The sequence below is a fragment of the Plutella xylostella genome, chromosome 9 (genome assembly GCF_932276165.1).
Source record: "Plutella xylostella chromosome 9, ilPluXylo3.1, whole genome shotgun sequence".
NCBI lineage: Eukaryota > Metazoa > Arthropoda > Insecta > Lepidoptera > Plutellidae > Plutella > Plutella xylostella.
The window spans coordinates 103,946-122,238 of NC_063989.1; the positions used below are offsets into that span (position 1 = coordinate 103,946).

The window sequence follows — 18,293 nt, forward strand, 5'->3', positions numbered from 1 at the left end:
GGATTTCCCACTTCCGACAAAATTTTGAGTACTAAGTTCAGTGAACATTGTTGAATCTCCCACTACCAACAAAATTTATAATACCAAGTCCAGTTAACATTGTTGGATCTAACTCTTCCGACAAAGTTAATCTGGGATTTGACGGTTAATAATGTCACATGTGCCTTTTTTCACCTTTCCTATCAAAAATACTAACTTTTTATCTTACTACCTTGAAGCACATTTAAAACTAAGTCACCATGCCGAATTTGGTTAAGATAGATAGAGTAATGTAAATTTAAGAACTATTTTAGTCATATTTAAAACTTAAAACGGCTCTACTGAAAAGTAGCGGTTTTTCACTTACGACATTGTTAATTGCTACAGTCGAATATATACACATAGGTATAAACACAATATATATTAAGCTGTTTTTTATCCATAAAAGCATATGTACACTATTTAGACTACCTATTTAACTTCGTGACCTTTTTAATGTTCTTTTTTACAGATTTTGATATTATATATAGATTTTCCGTCAGTTCAATTTGTTTATTAATAAGAAAAGATTTCAGTTTAAATTTGAAGCAATAGCTCGACATGTTTTGTTGTAGTGGAGGAGGCAAATCATTCCAGATTTTCGATGCCGCGAATCTGAACCCTGATCTGAAATTAGCTGTCTTGTGACTTGGAATGGCCATTTTACTCTGGACCTTACTTCGAGTATCTTTGTTGTGAGCGTCTCCGAGCCATTCAAATTTATCGTGCAAGTATTTTGGTTTCTTTGTATGAACCACTTTATGGACGAGACTTGCAAGATGCAGCTTTCTACGCCCTTCCATTTTCAGAATTTTCAGCTCTGTTAAATAGGGTGTTATGTGGGATCGCTTGGGTATGCCAAAACAAAAACGTGTACATGCATTTTGGACACGCTGTATAGCTCGACTGGTTTTTTCAAAGATCCTAGGCCCATACACACAGTCACAGTAATTAAAAATTGAAAGGATTAGTGATTCCGTCAGTGTTACCCTTACGTCTACTTTCAGAAAGTCACGGATTCCGTAAAGAACTTTAAGACGAAAGAATGCAGTCCTGATTTTTTGATTTATATGTTCAACAAATTTTAGTTGCTCATCCATTTGTAGGCCCAGATTTCTTGCCGTTGAGACTCTCTCCACCGTTTTACTATTTATAATAATTTGAGGCGATTTTTTTGTGATTTGTTCGCATTGTTGTTTTGTTCCAAGGACCATGAACTTTGATTTGGAGGGGTTAAGAACTAGAGAGTTTCTCTTTGTCCAATTGTAAACTAAATCCAAGTCCGAATTTATGCGCTGTACTGCCTCGTCTGTGCGTCGGTGATCAAAGGAATAATACAATTGAGTATCGTCTGCGTACAGATGCACCTTGCAGTGCCTTAAGTTGGTGATCAGATCTGAGGTATACATTATAAAAAGGAGAGGGCTTAGTATAGACCCCTGTGGACAACCTCTCGAAATATTTTTAATCTGCGACTGCCTAACATTTCCCTGGTCGTCTTCAGTTACTACGTATTGGGATCGGTTTGTTAGAAATGATTGAAACCATTGGCAAGTCGTTTCAGAGATTCCATAATACGACATTTTGGCAAGCAATAGTTCGGAGCTGAGGCAGTCGAAGGCTCGAGAGAAGTCCAACAGAACTAAAATACTGCCCTTACCAGTATCGGATGCTGTTAAAATATCATCACATACATGTGCTAGGGCTGTGGCAGTACCGTGACAACTTCGAAAGCCTGATTGAAAAGGAGGAAGTATGGATTCCTGTTCTAAAAAGTTTGTCAGCTGAGTGCACACAACTCTTTCCAAGATTTTTGACACTACTGGCAAAATACTTATGGCACGTAAATCTTTAATATTTTCTACAGTTGCACATTTTGGCAAGGGTTTAACCCTAGCTAATTTCCAGGCTTCGGGAAAGCTGCTTTCCGAAATCGATCTATTGACCATGTCAGTGAAAAAAAACTATCAGGAAACTTATTGAATCACGACAAATTAGTTTTGCCTATAGCTAGAATAGGTTGACTGGCAGACCTGGCAGAAGTGTCATCAATTGCTACATTTACGATAAGTAATAATATTATAGAAGAGTTCTGCGGGGTACAGTTGCAGCTTTCGAAGTAGCTTTGTGCAGTCAATGCTCCGTGCTCTCTCTCTCAGCCTACTGTAGTCCACTGTTGGACATAGGCCTCTCCTAACGATCGCCACCCCAAACGGTCACCCGCCATCTGCATCCAGCGGCTTCCCGCTACCTTCCGCAGATCATCAGACCAACGGGAAAACTAGAAACTAAGGCATTAGGAAAAATTAAATGGAGCAAAAAGTTGCTCGAGGAGTTTCTTTCGCCATTTTTTTGCTCCTTATATGACAGGGCCTTTGTGAAATGGTGGTAGATTAATATTATGACAATGGACAAATAATTGTAAAAATTTACGTCCAATAAAGTGATATTCTATTCTATTCTATTATATAAATAAATATATATATATATATATATATATATATAATATATATATATATATACCCTGGCTTGGGCCGAGATAATGTACCTACACACACGCACTCACGCCTTGTACTAATGTACTCCCTTGCGGGGTAGGCAGAGGTGCATTGCTGCACCCACTTTTCGCCAGAGTGTTATGTTAGTCCCAATGTAATAGGGGGCGGGCCTATTGCCATTTTACGGGCACATTCAAGACCCGAGAACAAATATGTGTGTTTAAACAAATATCTGCCCCAGCCGGGAATCGAACCCGGGACCATCGGCTCAGTAGTCAGGATCACTAACCACTACGCCATTCGGTCGTCTGTAAAATAATAATGTATAATGTACCTATTATAATTATATCGAATCTATCAGATATGCATTCCTGTGAAGAGTCTCAGATAAACTATTGAGGGTCGTACCTATTTTACAACCACTTAAGTTAACTGGAAAGTTCAATGAAATGCATAATCGTGATAATTATAGGAGCATAGAGTACACACGACATGAACAAGGTCGCACGTATGTACCTGGGGGTCACTCTACGTGAGGAAAAGCGTAGTTTCAGAGCGCTGCTGCAAGAGCCATGACTCTATCTCGTTGTATTAAAATTGGCGTTTGCGTTTGTTTTTCATCAGTAACCCTCCGGTTTAGTGACGTCACCTCACGCAGGTGTGCGCAGCCGCTGTCGCTGGTGAAGTGTTGTTTGTATAGAATGTTTCATGATCTAATAATAATACTTATATTCTTTCCTCTTCTTGTCAGTTTCGCGGTCACCGGGTGCTGGTGGTGCTGTGATTTAATTTAATTTAATTTAATTTTCTTTATTTGGAAACAAACAGCTTTATAATATTTCACTTATAAACTAACATTAAGTTCATACACAAGCCAATAAAGTTTCACAAAGAATTTAAACATTAAAACAAAACATCACTAACTTATAGTAGGTACATATAACAACATCATTTTACTTTTAATCTAAAATTACATATAGTAAGTTCAACTTTGCACATTTTATACGGAATCAGTTTTTAAGGTAGGTACTCATTATTTTTTTCTTATAACACAATGGTTTTTCATGAAATAGATCAGCTTGCAACTTATTATAATTCTCGCAAGCTCGTATAACAAAGCGATTCTTTGTATAATTTCTACTACAGTTCTGTATCACAAAAGCCTTTTGATGACGGGAATTGTATTTACAATATAAATATATTCTACTGAGTAGGTATGGACTATCGACGTAGTGGTTGATAATCTTGTAAAGAAACATCTGGTCTCTCATTTCACGACGGTTTTCGAGTGATAGAAAGCAACTAGTGTCAAAAAATTTAAATTTATATTTTAATCTTTTTATGAATTTATTTTGAATTCTTTCTATGTTGTATATATGATTTAGGTATTGAGGGTTCCATACCGTAGACGCGTATTCAAGAACGGATCTTACAAATGAGTTAAAAAGCAAAATAAGAGTATTCGGTTGTTTAAAGTCTTTACCTTGTCGGAAAATAAAACCAAGCATCTTATATGCCTTTGCTGTAATTATGTCAAAGTGTTTACGGAACGACAATTCGCTGTCGAGGTGAACGCCTAGGTCTCTCACTTCGGTTACCCTTCTTAAACTTTTATGATTAAAATTGTAATCGTATAAAATATGGTTTCTTTTCCTAGTAAAAGATATAACGCAGCACTTATCGATATTAAGAGAAATTTTATTAAGTTCGCAGTAATTTAATAGATTGTTCAGATCTGATTGTAAATTATGACAGTCTTCTATTGACTTAACTTTAATAAATATTTTGGTGTCGTCGGCATATAATAAAGAATCTGAGTTATTTAATATATTTGTTACGTCATTAATAAAAATGTTGAAAAGAAGGGGACCTAAGTGGGAGCCCTGGGGAACGCCAGAAGAGATAGGAATGAACGACGATGTATATCCCTTAATAGAAACCGCTTGCGACCTATTTTTTAAATAAGAAACCAACCATCGCAGAAGGTTACCATGTATACCGAATAAATCTAGTTTTTTTACTAGCAGATTGTGTGATATTTTATCAAACGCCTTTGAATAATCGGTATAGACGGCATCCACCTGAAATCCTTCGTCCAAAGCATTCAATACACTATCAATATATTCACATAGATTAGATTCAGTGGATTTTCTGTTAATGAAACCATGCTGGGAGTTTATTAAAGGGGAATTATAAAACGAGCGAACAAAAAAAAACTTTGCGACTGATGATGACATACTGTTTTAATAACTTGAGCGGTATGAATTTGAGTAAGCGAAAAATTAACTAAACTGACGACGAATATTGTTTTATAATAAAATCCAGTACGAGCTTACAAAAAGTGGACTGTGATAAATCCATTTCAGATATTAAAATTTTATCCGAGCGACTTAATTACTAAGTGAGCGACTGGAAATACAGAGAGGGCAACTTCAATATTAAGATATATTCGATTTTTCTAAGTGAGGTTATACTTAGCGAACTACTAAAAAGTTCACTTTGAGCAAAGTTTTGTATGCTGCTTTATTAATAATTATTGGATACTGATATTCTATTTGAGGGCTTATGTTTTTTATTTTGATACGCTTTTTAATGAAAACTACAGATTTTTAAATGCACTGGCAAAAAGGATCGTGCGACTGTCCCGAATTTTTCAATAGATATGTATGCAAACACGTTTTGGGGCTATCAATTCGGCTCAAACTAACAACACCACCACTGGAAGCAAAATGATACCCATTGGACAAAAAAGAAAACGAGGCCGGCCCAATAAGTCCAAGCCCGCACTTATTTACCAGTGTCGATGAGTAGTAGGGCTCCTCATACCTATCAATGTTTCTTAGTATTAATAATTTAATAACAAGTTTTTTTTTTAGTTGACTGAAGCGTCTTATTTAAATTTTTGTTCATTTTATTGAAATAAATGCATGCATATTACTTTATTTTTATGGAGTACATTGTTTTATTTAATTACCCTTATATTTCAACAATAAAATTTCTCAACTAATAGAATAGTGTTTCTTCAAATAGTTATTCCATATTATTTTTATTTTTTAAATGTGAGCTCATTATACTCTGCTCATTAGTGTATTTTTCAAAGTTGTTTTTGTATTCGAAACACTTCATTTAAGATAAAATGCCGCTCAGTATAAAAAATACATTTGCCAAATATTGAAAAAAATGCAGGACGTAACGTTGACACTCAAAAAAATATTAGGTCGCTCAAATATTATGAAGCTGCTCATTTTGTATTTTAAGTAACTCAAATTCATGTTTGTAAGTTGCTGTTCTGTTGATTTCTCGTCACTCGCAGTCAGTCGCTCACTTAGTAATTCTATAACCCAAATTAATTAATTTTGACACTTAGAACTGTAATTTACAGTCACTCGTTTTATTGCTACCCTTTATTAAATACGGTCTAACTGAGGGAAACATAACATCATATATAATTTTTTCGAACAGTTTAGGAATAACATTGAGCTTAGATATGCCTCTATAATTGCATACGTTGTGCTTATCACCACCTCCTTTATAAATAGGTGTAACCAGAGACTGCTTCCATTTTACTGGAACTACGCAGGTATCCAAAGACATTCTAAATAAAACAGTAATTGGAATTGAAAGTTGACGATGGCAGCGTTGCAAAAATAATGGATGAAGACCATCAGGCCCACATCCCTTAGAGGTGTCTAGCATTTTTAAATATTTTTCAACTAGATCAATGCTTATATCCACAGAGCAAAGTATTGTGGTGTTGTTAAGATAATTCTTATTGTCAGGAATATTGTCAGCAATTTGGTCCTTTTCGAAAACTGAATGAAAGAATGTGTTAAAAATGTTAGCTATTGATTGGCCGTCTAAACCCATAGAACTTTCACCAAAGTAAATTGTGTCTGGGATTTCATTAATACTTTTTCGTGATTTTATGTATGACCAAAAATGCTTTGAATTTATTTTTATATTATCTTCCGCATTTGAAATAAATGCGTTAAAGCAATCCTTTTCTAACTTTTTTTGCATCCGGCGCAACGAAGAGTAGTTTTCGTAGTCGGATAGCCTGTTGTATATTTTCCATTTTTTATGAATTTTATTTTTTTTGTTGATAAGGCTAATTAAAGGTTTTGAATACCACCGCGGATATTTCATTTCATTACGAACAACTCGACTGGGAATAAATCTGTGTATAATATCATTAACGACAGTGTAAAAGTTATCTACGGCAACCTCGATGCAGTCTACAGATAAATGCTGTTCCCAATTTACAGAAGCAAGAGCTGTGTTAATGATATTATAGTCGGCAGCATGGAAGCGGCGCACGGTGCGCGGGGCGGGCGGCAGCGCGGGCGGGGCGGGCGCGGCCAGCACGCGCGCGCGCAGCGGCGGGTGGTGCGCGTCCGCCGGGACCAGGCCCTCCGCACCCTCCACCGAGCACGACATGTTAGATACAACTAGATCCAGCATTCTGTTGTTGTGATTTAATAAGAAGTTATGCTGTGTGAAATTTGTAAATGACAAAAAGGTAGAAATATTATAAGTTAGGGAATCCTCGGATGGATTCTCTAAAACGTAACAATTAGAACTTTGAGGGGCGGAATGCCATTTACCGTTAGTAATATTAAAATCACCAATAATAAGGAATTTATCATCTGGGCATTCGATGAATAAGTCGGAAATAAATTCAAAAAATGCTAGTTCCGAATTAACTTGGTCTGCATTATGAGGAAAGTAGCAGCAATATATACGAAGTAAGTTATTTAAAGGTGGTTCGGATATTCGTATGTTAACGCAGGTAATGTCGGCGTCGGGCATGGCGGGGGGCGCGCGCACGTCGCGCGAGTCGGCCGCGAGCGCGCGCCGCGCGGCCACCAGCGTCCCGCCGCCGAGCGACATGTTCCTACCCACATAGTCCCGGTCTGTTCGGTATACACTGTAGCGTGAATCTACTAACTCGCTATCAAATATGCCAGGTAGCAGCCATGACTCACTGACGCATATTAAATCATATGTCTCACTTGAAACATTTTTTAGGAATGTGTTAGTTTTTGTTCGTAATCCACGAACATTTTGGTAAAAAACACTAAGCGCTGCCATGACTACATTGAATAAATAAAATTACTTTAAATAAATATGCCATCAATAATAAAAACCAGATGCTTAGAAACAAAATCATCACACCCGACTTAACACAATGGGCCAGTGAGAATTAAAAAAATAAATAAATATTTTTAGCGTCAATTAAATAAAGAATAATCCTTAATATTATCATATAGCTCTTTATTATAGTTCTCAAACGATAGTCTGGATCATTAAAGTTAAAGAGGAACAATAGACCAATCATCAAAATTGAATACGCATTGAGAGAAATAATTTTTATCGGATAAACAAACTCATTCAATGAGACAGAAGGCAATGTTAGCGCGTGACCGCTCGCTGCCGCAAAACAAGTTAGTCTGTCGAATGAATAGAAAAAACAAGCCCGAATAAAAATCACCTTTAAAGCACGCTGTGCAAGACTTACAATAAAATGAGGTGCGTTATCAGTAGTGTTCGTACCATTACAATTTGCGCACAAAAGCAAGGCAGGGGTTTGCAACCTTTTGTACAAATAGCAATAACATGTAACAAATGCAATAGCGAAAGGTAACAACAACATATTAAAAATATAGTTAGCACTTATGTAATTTTTTTTAAAGCATCGGCTGACGTTATATAAATTATTGGTGATTTTTCGTTGCGTCGAACCATTACAGTGCAATTACGAACCCAGCAGAAAGCGTAATTCTTGGCCTTAACTTTGGCTTTCGCCTGCTGCAAAAGGTATCTATTTTTTGTTGATAGATGGTCATTCGCATAAATTCTATCATCAACCCCAACAAAGCCAATATCGGAACATTTAATACCTTTCATTTTCCGGAGAGCAGCCAGAAAATCGTCCTTCTTATATCTCGCTTGAAATTTAACGATAATTGGTTTCGGACGCTTTACATCGGTATCGTTTTTGGTCGCGATTCGGGTTATGAAGTCGATATCGGTATCCGGTTTCAGAGAAAAACTGCAATAATCTGCCAATCTGTTCAAAATAGAAATGAGGTTTTCACCCTGCTTCTGCGGCACACCATTAATTTGGATGTTTGATTTTCTCACCCATTGCTCATTCCTACTGTTATCCTCAGTCAGGTCGGCGACAGTCTTTCGCAACTCGTTCACTTCGCTGCGTAGCTGTTCCACCTCCGTGACGCGGTTTTCCACATCAGAGATCCTATGGGTTAATTCTTCGATACTCTTACCGAGGTTACTGTTAAGTACCATGATATCCCCTTTCATCTCCTTAATGTCCGCTTCAATGGAAGAAACAGAGTCAAGCTTTTTCAGGATAACATCCATCTGCTGAGACATCTGCAACAACATGTCTTCCTTACCCGCCGTTTGCTTCGGTTCAGCCTTGGACGTCCAGGTAGTGTCGAGATCGGTAGGCGGCTTCACCTGCTTGTCCCGGCATGATGAGCATATCCAGGTCGCTTTACCGGTTCCAAGTCGGTCATATCCTCGCTCACTAATTCCAGCGCAGGAGAAATGGTATCTCGACTTGCAGCTAGAACAGTCCGGACCATGCCCGACATTATCAGCACAGGTAGCGCAGTTGGCAGGAACACAAGCTTTAGGCATTTTCTCGAAATAGTGTTGTAGTCGAAAATGTTGACAACCTCTGACTTAGAATAAACGAGTTTAATATGTGGTGATGTTCTGAGAGCGCGTGCAAGCGAGACGAATGCACGATCGCGAATGAATGTAGTGTGATGAACTACGGTTGGTAATGAAGATGGCTACTGTAGCATTAGCATCTAGAATTCTGAAAACTCCTGCACGAAAGTTAATAAGTAAATAAGTAAAGTACCTATTAATAACATGCCTAGTAATTTATTGCATTAGGGCACTTTGATTCGTTTTTATTAGCTTTGAGTTTGCAATGCGCAAATATAACTGTTAATGTAAATAAACACATTACTAATAAAGTATAATTATAAATTTTCCTCAAGAGTATTGCCCCGCAGTCAGAGGTGACCTATAGATAGAACAACGGTAACTGGTCCCTAGTAAATTTAAAGTTTTTTTTGTCGTGTATTTAGTAAGTATTGCACCCGTGTAAAGGGGTGGTCGCTAGTTATTTCACAACCCTTTTATTGATGCCCAAGAAGCCAACTAAGCAAAAGCGCACACTCAGGAGCCGGTGTCCGTGCACAACTAACACACTGTCACCCACTGCCAACCTTCACGTGGATCCAAGTCAAGTCACGGTACTCAATAGGTTTTTTTTTTTTTTGTAATGTTGTCCATTGGTCGGTCTCAGTTCATGACGTTCATGACCCATCGTTACCCATCGATCATCATAGACGAATTTGGGTATCTAACGAATTAACGATCAGTACCCTCCATATCGGTAGGTTGGTGGAGGGTGTAGTTAAAGTGATAATGCAATCTTGACACGCTGCGTGGCCTCCGTGCCTCAGACAACAGCTAACTATTGTAGGGAGGCTGAGTCAGTCAGTCATTTGTTTCATTTCAATTCGCAAATAAGGCAGAGGCAGAACCCAACAACACCTACAAATACAGTAAGTAATAGTTATTTCTAAGTAGCTGAACAAATAAGCGCCTCTATGTGAGGCAGGGCTTTCACCTTCGTTTATGTTTGTTCAGATTTATTGATTTTGCATGTGCATGGTTTATAAAAAGAGCTTCGCATGATCATGGCACCGTATTCAAGGAGTCGCTCCGTCGCTCGAGATCATCTCCTGGTTCAGAACAAGTCGACGACATGAAGTACTTGTCCGTGATGTGTGTCCTGGTGCTGGTGGTGATGGTAATAATAGTTTCACAGAAGAAAAAAAAAAACATTTTTAAACTGAGTGAATTAATTGAGTCTTCGTTTATGGTCAAGGAGAAACACCCGAGAAGACCCGAGAACACCCGAGACGCGAGAGTGTGATGAGTTTCCCGCCCTCTCGTTCTATCGCTCGGGTGTTCTCCGATCGTTGTCGGTCTTTTGGCCCGAAACAAATGAATTTCACGGGAGAGAAAGAGAATTACATCACACTCTCAATCGTTCTCGCGCTAAACTCTAGGGCTTTAAACAACAACAAAGCAGCTGCACCAAAGTCTACGGCCATGCCGGATAGAGATGAGAACATAAATGAGACAAAACCGTGAGTGTGGGTGGTTCACCGAGTTCCCGAGGAGTCTCGACGAACCTCTGAGTCTGGATTAGGCAATACACTCACGAGCAATTACAAAGTTCCACCTGCCGTTGAAGTTCCATATGCCTCTGGAACTTTTTCATTGCCCGTGAGTGTATTATTGTGTTTGATTTCATTCTCTGCACAAAATGTTCGTACTCTCTCTAGTAGTCTCGAAAACTTAGATGTTTTACCTTTTTTGAAAACGGTACTATTCTGCCCAATTTCATGAACTCTGGAAATACACCCTCATTATTATTGTAGATGTAAGCTAGTTTGTTCAACATCAGTAATAGGTATATTCTAAATGATAAGTTGTGTATAAGCTGTGTCACGTGCCCCCCAGCTGGCGCTGCCCGCGGCGCGCGCGTGCGGCGGCGGCGGCTGCAGCCCCTGCAGCACCTGCGGCAACAACCAGAAGAACGGCCCCGGCAGCAGCAGCAGCAGCAGCAGCAGCGGGGACACCGGCAGTAGCACGTCCAGCACACAGACCGGTGAGTTGACGCATCCCAGGTTGTGGTGGCGGTATCATTAAACCCTATATTTTCCTCAGCCATTCTTCACAGTGTGAACGTGGACACTGAAGGATGAATAATTAGTCTGCTGATTTAAAATTCTCAGCGTGCTATGAGAAAGCATTGCTCCAGATTGGGACGCCCTCTGGTCCGCTGGATCGTAGTGGCTGGTAGTTAGCTGTTAGATGAGGAAGGCTGACAACAGAGTATTAATTGTGGCATACCCATACCTATCACATGTCATAATATCTGTATAATATATTCAATTAAAATAATAAAACGTATAATAATAAAATGGTTTCAATTAAAATGTAGGTATGTGAGGAAAATATATTTCTTAGACACAAACAATAACAATGCAAGGAATCTATAAGTATATAAGTTACCTAGCAAAAAAAAAACTGCGGCAGGCTTCAGTGGTGGCGCCTAGAATATTTTTATGACGACAGGACTAACATACTTTTATTGCTTTTGTTTACAGGTGGAATTTTGAACAGTAAGTCAACCTTTATTATTATCACTCACATGGCAACACACAAACACACAGTGGGTGTTCAAGCCCGCGGGCTGGTGGTCGTGGGTTCGAATCCTGGCACGACAGTTATAGCTAAAGGAAAAGTATCTCAGGAGATATGTATCTACTAGGGTTTTTTTACAATTACATTATTATTTTATACGGAACCCTTCGGGTGCCCTATTCTGATTTTTATTTAATAATTTGCGCTCAAAAAAATAATTATCAAGAAATGGTTACGAATCTGTTTCATACTAACAACCATTGTCGAGGCATCTACAATGTTGTGTGAAAGTTAATCTATTTATTCATCAGTTCTATTATATTTCATATAAGTTATGATTGTATTATTTCTTACAGACTTCATGGCTACGACGAACAACTGAGCTGCGTGGATCCAACGAACCTTTTATATTTGTTAGAGGTATTATCACGCTAAGAAGTACAAGATTATTTTATAAACATAATATGTTATGAAATATTATGGCGATAAATAATAATAACAATTTCTAAACTGGGCCAACATTTTCATGTATGTAATTTTAACGTTAACGTTAACGTTAACGTTCCCTATTTCTTAAGTATTTTTTAAGCATGATTTATTGTTATTTATACCTGAATTAGAATAAGCCCTCTCTTATTGCCTAATGTAACATTCTTGTTTACTATTACAAACTAAGTGAAAATAATATATAATATTTACTTATTAGTAACATTATGTAAACTACTTATTATTTATCATTCAGTTACAAGTTAAGTGTAATTAAGTTTTATTTGAGTTTATTAAATAAAATGTATACTTTAGTAGAATTGAATTCGTATGAAATTATCGACTTCAATAAAAAACTGACTTTAAAATCACTGAAAAGTAAGAAATAATAACATTTTGAGACCAAGTTTTAACAGTGATTTTTGAACTCGATTTTATTCTTTTTTTGTTTATAAGTAACTGTTTTTTGATTATTTGAATAAATTAACAATGAATAATGTCAAGCTGCAAATGATACGAATAAGTCCTTCTAGTCTATATGAATCATTCAAGCCTAAACACGAGCTATGTGTTATATACCGTAGAGGAGTTCCCCTTGACTGATTTCTGTTTCAATCACCAGGTCACTATTATATTGTTTCTTATAAAAAACGAACTATGTTTAGGTTTCAGATTTCATTAGAATCGGTTAATGATGTAGATTCTGAAGGCAGAAATTCTAATTTTAGAGCTGTCAAAACCTTAATTTCTTTATTTAAAATTCGACTTTATTAGTGTTCCCGTAAATGTTATTTTTGGCTAGAAAAATTTATAGTTTGATTATGTGCCCAAAATGGAAATTCATAGCCAATTTTTACCTCTTTTTCCACGTTTTGGGGTGGAATATTTTTTGAAAATTTAATTGGGACCGCCCGTGACGTAAACCCAATTAGGTACATACATCAACTTTTTTTTAATCAATCCCTAACTGGCTAAAAAATATATAGTTACATTTATAACAAAGCCTACTATTTTTTGCGTCATCATCAGCCAATAATCATCCACTGCTGGACATAGGCCTCTCCCAAGGTGCGCCACAACACTCGGTCATCGGCCTTCCTCATCCAACCACTACCCGACACCCGCCTAAGGTCGTCAGTCCAGCGGGCAGGAGGGCGTCCCACGCTGCGTTTGCCTGTTAGTGGTCTCTACTCGAGAACTCGTCTACCCCAACGGTTATCGGTTCTTCGGCAGATATGACCAGCCAACCGCCACTTCAGTACCCGTATCACGAATATTCGAGCTAACGAATAGAATCGAATGCGAGTGCGACTATTGTCAACTTGACAGCACTTTCGAACACTTTTTACCTTTCGAATGAGTTTCGAAAAGAATGACCACAGAGTACATAATATTATTCTGACAATGACCTATGGAATGATAGCTGTCAAACTTTCGCAAATCTATACACCGCCATTTTGTTGTTGACAGGTTGACAGCACTTTCGAATAGACTATCGAATAGAATGTGCTGCGTTTTTTCCGGATCGCTCTACTGCTTGCATATTTTGACAGCTATGTCGGTAACCTTAGTCCTCTGACGGATCTCTTTTTTACGAAGTCGGTTAAAAGGAGATTTTTTTATATATATTTATACGGACGGTCGAATGGCGTAGTGGTTAGTGACCCTGACTGCTATGCCGAAGGTCCCGGGTTCGCTTCCCGGCTGCGGCAGATATTTGTTTAAAAACAAATATGTGTACTCGGGTCTTGGGTGTTGATATTTATATTTAATATTTATCTATCTATGTATTTGTGTAGATATATCAGCTGTCCGATACCCATAACACAGGCTCTGCCTAGCTTGGGGTCGGATGGCCGTGTGTGAGATGTCCTCACATATTATATTGTAATGTTATTATGTAAGTATGACTTAGTGCGGGTTCTAACAAAGTACAGTCATGAAACAGCAAGATAACATAATAATTTTGATTTTAGTGTAATGCTAATACAATAAGAGGGTAATCTTTAGGTGGATACTGATTGGTCAGTACGGACTGTAATGTAACATTCCCCGCGAGCATGTTACGCAACGCTCTGTTCTAAAAGCGGCTCGTTGCTCGCTGGTTTTCCCGTAACACTGATTGCACGAATGCTCGCTGTGTAACATGTTACATAAGACCCCGTAAAATTGGTCGGTACCCACCTTTTAATCCTGAATTGTATGGTATAAATACCTATTACTAGATTTCAACGAAGTTTGAATTTTTCTCTGCGATTATGTCACGTTTTTGATGTTACATAATAGGATAGTTAGGAGAAAAAAAACCTAGGTAAGTACCTACGTTTATAACGTTTTGACGTTATTACCGACTTAAATTAATGTATTTTTCTTATACGCTTGACATTCAAATAATTATGAACTTTAAAAATTCTAAAATACAGTCGCGAGCAATGTTTAAGTTCCACCTGCCATGCCGTTCCATAGGTATGTCAGTGGAACTTTAACTTGTATTTTCCCACAGAGCGATAGCGAGCAGGTTCACATATTCCCGTGTAAAATACTAAATTCTGGTGCCAAAAACATGGGCCATTAGTTCCCTCCGACCGAGATATCTCGCGTTCTGATGGGTGTCATCAAGTCTGGAGGCAAAAATCAGTGACTTACTTATAAATATTGTGAATGAAACACAAAGCGTTTACTCTTGGCAACTCAAGTGAATGCCACCATGAGATTGACATCTGGAGGTGTCCCACGCTGAGTCCGCCATGGCCGGGGGATCTCCCACCGGTCATTTTCTTTCTCCGTCCTATCCTGCAGTGAAGGGAGTAAAACTATTTTTTTACGATGAATAAAAAATCTATGAAACGACTAAAATATTTATTTTATTAAATTTAATATTGGTAATTAGGGTTAAATAGGATTCTTCTTCTTAGTGTGAGAGTGACAAACTCTTCTTTCTTCAGAACATAGAACAATAAATAATACAGGAAGTCCGTATAGTTTGTAGAAAGTATGGTTGTACCGGGGGTCCGTTGACTCTACGCTGCTTAGTTGTTTGAGGTAGCCATGAAGTCTGTAAACAATAGTATAAAATTAAAAACACCCGAAGGCTGTCTTGAAAAACGATATTTCCACCTATATTCATTTGAAGATACGATGACGTTTATCCACACTAGGTATCTACGTTAAATACATTACATACAAACGTTAACTAGCTAGGCTAGGTCATATTTAGTATCAAGTGAGAAAGCCTGCGGTCCTGCACACATTGGAGGGTTTCAAGAAGTGAGTGTGTGTTGCAATGTGAGGGACGTAACATTGAGGTTTACGTTTACTTACTGTTCAAAACTCCACCTGTAAACAAAAGCAATATTGTTAGCATCGCGTATCGTTATCCAAAATGTATTTACTTAGGTACCTAATTAAAATGTATAGGTTATATAAAAAAATGGTGAATCTTTGTTTCATCGCATCGTGACGCGGCCTACGGCGTGACGCTGGACTCGACCTGCGGCGTAAATAGGAGACCCAGGCCTTAGTTAGTGGCCCTGACTGCTACGCCGAAAATCCCGGGTTCGATCCCCGGCTGGGGCAGATATTTGTTTAAAGACAGATATTTGTACTCGGGTCTTGGGTGTTGATATTTATATTTAATAAATAAATAATAATAAATATGTGGCCACATCTCACACACGGCCATCCGACCCCAAGCTAGGCAGAACCTGTGTTATGGGTGTCGGACAGCTGATATATCTACACAAATACATAGATAGATAGATACTAAATATAAATATCAACACCCAAGACCCGAGTACAAATATCTGTCTTTAAATAAATATCTGCCCCAGCCGGGAATCGAACCCGGGACCATCGGCTCAGTAGTCAGGTCACTAACCACTACGCCATTCGGTCGTCGTTTAATATCTATCTATCTATGTATTTGTGTAGATATATCAGCTGTCCGATACCCATAACACAGCAAGCTCTGCCTAGCTTGGGGTCGGATGGCCGTGTGTGAGATGTCCCCACATATTTATATTTATAGACGACCGAATGGCGTAGTGGTTAGTGACCCTGACTACTGAGCCGATGGTCCCGGGTTCGATTCCCGGCTGGGGCAGATATTTGTTTAAACACAGATATTTGTTCTCAGGTCTTGGATGTGCCCGTAAAATGGCAATAGGCCCGCCCCCTATTACATTGGGACTAACATACACTCTGGCGAAAAGTGGGTGCAGCAATGCACCTCTGCCTACCCCGCAAGGGAGTACATTAGTACAAGGCGTGAGTGCGTGTGTGTGTGTGTTTATATTTATTTATTTATTACTGGAGAATATCTACCTAAGTACATTATAGACTTATGACTTTAAGGAATGGGTGAGGAAAGTATGTGTGGTAGCACCCGGAATGCAGGCCGACCGACGCGGGTGCCTTGCAGCCTCTTGGTCAAACTTGTTTCTGTAGAATATTCACAACTTCGATGGAGCATTCCCAACTATAACTTTACTATTACCTACTAATTAATATTCCATCTGGTTCAAGTTCATTCTAATGCTCTCAGGTGGCAGAGCAATAGCATTAAGGCCATTCAGTTTTCCGCCACCACAACCTGTGCTGACTGTCAACTCACCGGTCTGTGTGCTGGACGTGCTGCTGCCGGTGTCGCCGCTGCTGCTGCTGCTGCTGCTGCTGCTGCCGGGGCCGTTCTTCTGGCTGTTGCTGCCGCAGCTGTCGCAGCCGCGGGCTGAGGGCAGCGCCAGCTGCGGACACCACACGAGGCCTCAGTATGTATAGGGTGTTGCAAAAATGGTTTAATAAGCCGAAAGAGGGTGACTCAGGGGGTAAAATTCTAGATTGATGAAAATAGCTTCTCTCTCCGTGCAAATTCTTCAGATTATTGCTCCCCGTCATCCCCATCCCGCACCGCCCCATGCTCGCATCAACAACAACTCACCATCACCACCAGCACGAGGACACACAGCAAGGAGAAGTATTTCATTTTAACGATATGTTCAGAACGGATGAGAGGCCGTCGAGCGATAGAGCCGCTTGCTGCAGAGTAGCTGAATACGGTGCTACGAGCATCCGCCAAGCTTCTTATAATCCATGCACATGCTAAATCAATAAATCAGAACAAACATAAACAAGGGTTACTACCACATATAGTTATGCTAATTAAAATTTGTTCAAGTGCATAAAAATAACTTTTTAGTTTATTTATAGACATTTATTTATTTAAGATAGGTGCTACTTCAACAGCATACAATATAATTATTCTTTTTAGCATGTCGGTGTCTAACAGCTGCTTTGGGGGTTTTGTCACCGTGGTGGGATAGTCAAATTAGTTATGAGTAGCTATCTACCCAGGGTGCTCCTGACAAATATACTTAAGTTGATAGGTTATTAGATATATAAATGGGTTGTACATGATATTAATAAAGGGTATGTTATGGTATGACTCAGGGGGTCATTCTGAACATTCTGTGCTTTTGTTTTTTACGATTTATTATTATTTTTCTCTTCGAAACTTCGTTAGGGTAGGGTAGGGTAGACGAGTTCTCGAGTAGAGACCACGAACAGGCAAACGCAGCTTGGGACACCCTCCTGCCCACTGGACCGACGACCTTAGGCGGGTAGCCGGTAGTGGCTGGATGATGACGGCCGAGGACCGAGTGTTGTGGCGCTTCTTAGGAGAGGCCTATGTCCAACAGTGGATGATTATTGACTAATGATGATGATGATGATGAACTACGTTGGTCACGTGACGTCTTAGGCTGACCGCTGACAAGCCGACGTGAGTATTTCGCTGGCGAGTCACCACTGACTGACTACCCTACGGGGATTACAGGCGTGAACATGAACATAATGTATGTATGTATCTGAGCATGCTGTTAGATACTGCGTGCTGCACACGCTCCGAGTAAACATTCATAAAATTAAATTTATTAATCATACTTACCTCCATTGTACGAACCAATATAGGGTGTTGCAAGTGGTATAGTCTGGGACTCTGGGTCTCTGGGAGGGTCGAGTCAACCCTTAACA

At 39.0% G+C, this 18,293-nt stretch overlaps 1 long non-coding RNA gene across 1 annotated transcript; it reads right to left on the reverse strand.

Moving 5' to 3' along the window:
• Positions 1-15,110: 15,110 nt before the first annotated feature.
• On the reverse strand, positions 15,111-17,357 carry LOC125488987. The gene is made up of 4 exons (XR_007266643.1): positions 17,203-17,357; positions 16,879-17,008; positions 15,588-15,602; positions 15,111-15,321 (listed from the first exon to the last, which is right to left on the reverse strand). It is a non-coding gene; the product is annotated as an uncharacterized LOC125488987 (long non-coding RNA).
• Positions 17,358-18,293: the final 936 nt, after the last annotated feature.